This window comes from Canis lupus, chromosome 19 (assembly GCF_048164855.1).
Source record: "Canis lupus baileyi chromosome 19, mCanLup2.hap1, whole genome shotgun sequence".
NCBI lineage: Eukaryota > Metazoa > Chordata > Mammalia > Carnivora > Canidae > Canis > Canis lupus.
In genome coordinates this window covers 2377223-2382333 of record NC_132856.1, presented here as the reverse complement: position 1 = coordinate 2382333, position 5111 = coordinate 2377223, and the positions used below count along the sequence as shown (strand labels likewise).

General features: G+C 38.5%; 1 pseudogene; it reads right to left on the bottom strand.

The window, feature by feature from the left end:
* Positions 1-2631: 2631 nt before the first annotated feature.
* Positions 2632-3918, bottom strand: LOC140611207 (tRNA wybutosine-synthesizing protein 5-like; annotated as a pseudogene).
* Positions 3919-5111: the final 1193 nt, after the last annotated feature.

Sequence of the window (5111 nt, the reverse complement as noted above, 5' to 3'; positions counted from 1 at the left end):
AGTCCCGTGTCGGGCTCCCTGCATGGAGCCTGCTTCTCCCTCTGCTTGTGTCTCTGCCTCTCTCTGTGTGTCTCTCATGAATGAATAAAGTCTTTAAAAAAAAAGTAACACATACAGAATAAACATGACTGAAAACAGTTTGGTAAATGGTAAATAAGCTACAAGAAACACAAACTAATAGAAATTAATGAAAAACAATAAAGTTATAACAATAATTATAGAGATAAATGTGAAAGCAAAGGAAACCAAACATAATTCTCTGAATAAAGAAAGTCAAAAAAAAAAAAAAAAAACAAAAAAAAAGAAAGTCAATGAATAAAATGGAAACGATATCTAAAGATGTAATAAAAGAAAATACCCAGATTTGCAGCTCAAAAGAACACAGCAAGACATAGCTGGATAATATTTCCTTTTCTTCTTCTTCTTCTTTTTTTTTTTAAGATTTTATTTATTTCTTCATGATAGACATAGAGAGGGAGGCAGAGACACAGGCAGAGGGAGAAGTAGGCTCCCTGTGGGAGACCGATGTGGGACTTGATCCCGACACTCCAGGATTTCGACCTGAGCTGAAGGTAGACTCTCAACCGCCAAGTCACCCAGGTGTTTCCCCCTCCCCCTTTTTAAGATAAGTTTCTGTACAGAAAAAAACTAGTAGTCTTCAAGACATGCACACAAATTCACCGATATAGTTCTCTTAAAGAGATGGTGCTAAATTCCCTTCCCATGAGCATGGGCTGGATTTAGCGACTCCTTTCTAGAAAATAGAATATGGCAGCCATGATGGAATGTCACTTCTGAGGTTAGGTTATAAAAAGATGTGGCTTCAAGCTTGGGTGCATGTGTACCCTTTTTCTTTGTCTTTAAATTACTCATTCTAAGGAAGTCACCTCCCATTAGACATTCAAGAAACCTCTAGAGAGGCCCTTGCGGTGAGGAAATGAATCTTGACAACAACCGCATGAGTGAATAAGCAGATTCTTCAGCTGCAGCCAATAGATGGATTGCAACTTCACAGACACCCTGACCCAGAATCATCCAGCTGATTGGTTCCCAGATTTCTGACCCACAGAAACTGTGAGGTAATAAGTATATGTTGCTTTCATTTGCTCAGTTTTGGGGGTTGTTTGTTCTGAAGAAATAAGAACCAATACATTATACAAGGAGGAAACCGCTGTTCTCAGAATTTTCTGCAACCATATTTCATTCCTGAAGATAGCAAAAATCTACAAAGTTTAGGGGGGAGGAAAGCTCAAGACTTTTAGAGCTAGCTGAATTGTTCATGGATGTAGGTAACAGGCAGACATTCTCTAGCATGTAAACACTCAGGACAGACAGCAACCACGATCCTTTTTTTGGAAAAAAAGAATTACTTGGAATAATTCAAAACCAACAATGAAGAAGTGATTACAATTCTAAAATTCAGGAATACAAAAATAAAAATAAAAATAAGAAAATAAAATTCAGGAATACAGAAAAGAAGGCAAGAAGATCAATAATTAACATCAAATCCACTTAAATAAAAAAGATTGAGTTGTGAGAGGTAGAGCTACCACATAGAATAAAAATGTCATAAAGCCCAACAACATAAAAATAATATCATTCATAGATTTCATGGGCAAGAAGGCAGAGAGGTAGCAGAGAATGTAAGTGCTTCCATTTCTTCATTTTTCGTACCAGTCAGTAAAAACATACAGTTGAAAGTAGGAACTTGTTAGAAATTAATGACCTGTATGTTTATGATCATTCTTCTTTAAAGGGATCTTTGAGAAACTAATGCCTTCTCTGAAAAAAAAAAAAATTCTGGTAATATCTGAAAAAATAATTCCTAAAAAAAATTTAGCTTTTTAAAAAATTCTTGTTTACATTTTACCTTAAAATTAGCATAACAATCATTTAAAAATTATCTCTATATATACTTCTACGTGTTTAAGTGTTTACAGAGATATCTGGAATGATGGTCATGACACACTACAAATAATTTTTTTTACTCTACTTTGGTATGATTCTTATCATTTATTTTTGTTTTATTCTTTTTACTTTTATGTGTTGCTTGAATTTTTTGTGGGGGAAAAGCATATATTATTTTAACAAAGTTAAAATTAAAAAAAGAAATAAGGGAGAAATAAAGGAATTAAATGTATAAGTTAAGGAATAGGAAAAAATGAAAAATGAACTCCTATAAAACAGAAGTAAAAGCAGGGAATTAATGAATTAAGAAACAAAAAAGTGAATTTAATTTATAAAATTTAAAACTTTCTTTTTTTTAATATTTATTTATTTATTTTTATTTGTGATAGACAGAGAGAGAGAAAGAGGCGGAGACACAGGAGGAGGGAGAAGCAGGCTCCATGCCGGGAGCCTGTGGTAGGACTCGATCCCGGGACCCCAGGATCGCGCCACAGGCCAAAGGCAGGCGCCAAACCGCTGAGCCACCCAGGGATCCCAACTTTCTTTTTTTTTTTTTAAATAGAAACCATAAATACCAAATTCCTATTTATTTAATCCATAAGTCTGAGATTTCTTTCCTATTTTAAGAAATAATCTTCTAAAAAATAATTTATATGTTATACTTTTCCAATATTTGAACTTAATTGTATTTAAAAGTTTATATTCATTGCTTCACTTCATTATTTACTCCAAGTTTTTGCTATAGGCTTTATCTTGAATGTGTAAGACCATTCACCATGCATAGAAGTCCCTGTATTCCTCTGGTAATTCAGCCAGTGTTTTTAAAGCTCTGTCCAAAATTTGTGCAGCTCTTGATGCTGCTGTAGGATCTTTGTTTCCATAGGTATCTGTTTTATCATAGCATTCAGATGGAAGGTGCTTCCAAAAGACATTCACTCTCACTCCAAACTTCAGAAATTACGTTATGGAACCATAAAGCAGGAATGAATAATACATCTCTAGCTTTAAGGGAACATTCATACCTTCTATCCTTGGAAAACAGTGGATATTTAGCTAAGTTTGGGTTATCTATATCCAGGACTTCTGATTTAGTACCTGATAAATATAAAGACTGGGCATCTCAAGGACTGAATAGTACAACACGCTTTTTTCCTGTCACTTGTATTAAGAAGCTATCCATTACATCATGGTGGGTCCAAAGCTGTAATCCTGGCAAGCTAATTCGAAAAACACTGGAAAAAAATTGCTCCTCTCTGAAAAATTTTGGAAACTTGATATCTCCTTCCATTAAAGGAAACTGCTTTCTGATATCTGCAACATCATTTCTAGGGTTTTCTCCAAGTGACCGTTAAGTAGTACTTCTCATTCTTTGAAATAAAGAATTCTTCATGCTTTTCTTCAGCTGCCCTCTGAACCAACTTATCAAAAGGTAAAGTTCTGCAGGAAGAGCTGCTGCATAAACTGATCCTGCAAAAACGCCCTCAAGCTGGGGTACTGGGAGATGCTGCCAGGCGATGGTTTCTCACCAATTTAAAAGTTTCTTTGAAAAAGATAAGTAAAATAGACAACATTACAGCAAAATTAAGAGGTAGAGAGAAGGCACTAATAATTTACATTAAATAGGAAGAAGAAAGAGATATCCCTCTTGGTGTTTTGTTTCTTCCTCATTTTTTCTTGTTGACCTCAAAAATAAAACTGCTAGTTATTTTATCAGCAAAAATGGGCTTACTTGGGAATAGCAGAGAATTACAGTTTGGGATAATCAAGCTATAGACAAAACCATTGGCAAGTCCCTAGAACAAGTGAGGCTAATGGCTCTTCACTGGCTGAGCTATGACAGCTTCTCACTGTCTGGCTGCTGTTAGGGCAGGAGGAAAACCTGTCTTTCTTCTGCTGGGATATTAAAGTAGTGGCTAAAGCAGTAATGGACTTGCATGATACCTGGTTGGGTCTGCAATGGAATACCAGTGGTTGGGCACTGGAGCTCCCCTACTGGCCTCCTCACTCCATTGTAGTGAGGCTTCCCTTGATGAATTTCCATACTCCACACTTTAATCTTTGCTCAGGCTGACAGGGCAGCCAGCTGTTTCCTGCCTGAAATCATTCTTTGTTTTCCTTTTCTTCCCGGATCTCGGAACAGTAAGGCAACTGGGTCTTAGCCATCTGGTCCCTGCTCACTTCATCAGCATGAATTTTCACCTTAGCTCTGCCCACGTATGGATCCTCCAGCATTTCCCCCAAAAGCCTGGGCTGTGCCTGCTTCCGTGTGTCAGTTGGCCTGCCTCCCCCTGTCTGGATCCTCTTCCAACTCATTGTCTGGGCAACCTACTCTTCAGTTCACCAGATTCAGCTAAAGTATATTCCTCTCTTTAGAATGACTTCCCCATGTGTGCCCCTCATTTCTAACACCTCTCTCTGAAATGTTCTGAGGACAGACATTGCCATCCACTTCCTCATTCCCTAACACAGAGAAGAGCCCTAAATATTCAGTAGATGCTTGTGGAGCAAAGGAGTGAAATAGCTACACAGCTCCTGGGCAGGAGGCATGGCAGCCCCTGAATGGGGTGGTCTATGCCCCATCTCCCCGATTTAGGGCTCTCTGGATGAATAGGGAGGGAAGGAAAGGTATTTGCGGCCCAGTCTGTCACATGGGGACAAGAGGGGAAACAAATGATGGTCATATATGCACTGGCAATTTGTGACATGCTTGATTCATTCATTCATTCATTCATTCACTCATGTGTGCCTACTGCAAGCAAAGTGCAGCAATGGGCTCTGGGGATAGAGCCATGAGCTAGAGTACTGAGGTCCTTTCCTTATGGAGCTTACATGCTGGTGGTGGCGACAGGGGAGGGGGCACAGGCAACAAAGGAGTACTGTTTCCTGGTTGTAACTATGGAATATAATCACAAATAATAACAAATATGTAATGAAGGAACTGGAAATATGTACAGTGTGATGGAGCATACAGGAGGCTACTTCACTGTCAATGGACACTAAATGTTCTGTATGAGGCTACCATTTAAGCCAAGGCTGTTGACAAGAGGGAACTAGATTGGCTGAGAGAGGAGAACACACTAGGCTGAGGAGGCAGAAAATGCAAAGACCCTAAGGCAGAAATGGATTTGACTTACCTGAGGCCCAGGGAGAAAGCCAGTGTGGCCAAAGCACCGTGAGCCAAGGCAGTGTTGGGCGATGACACC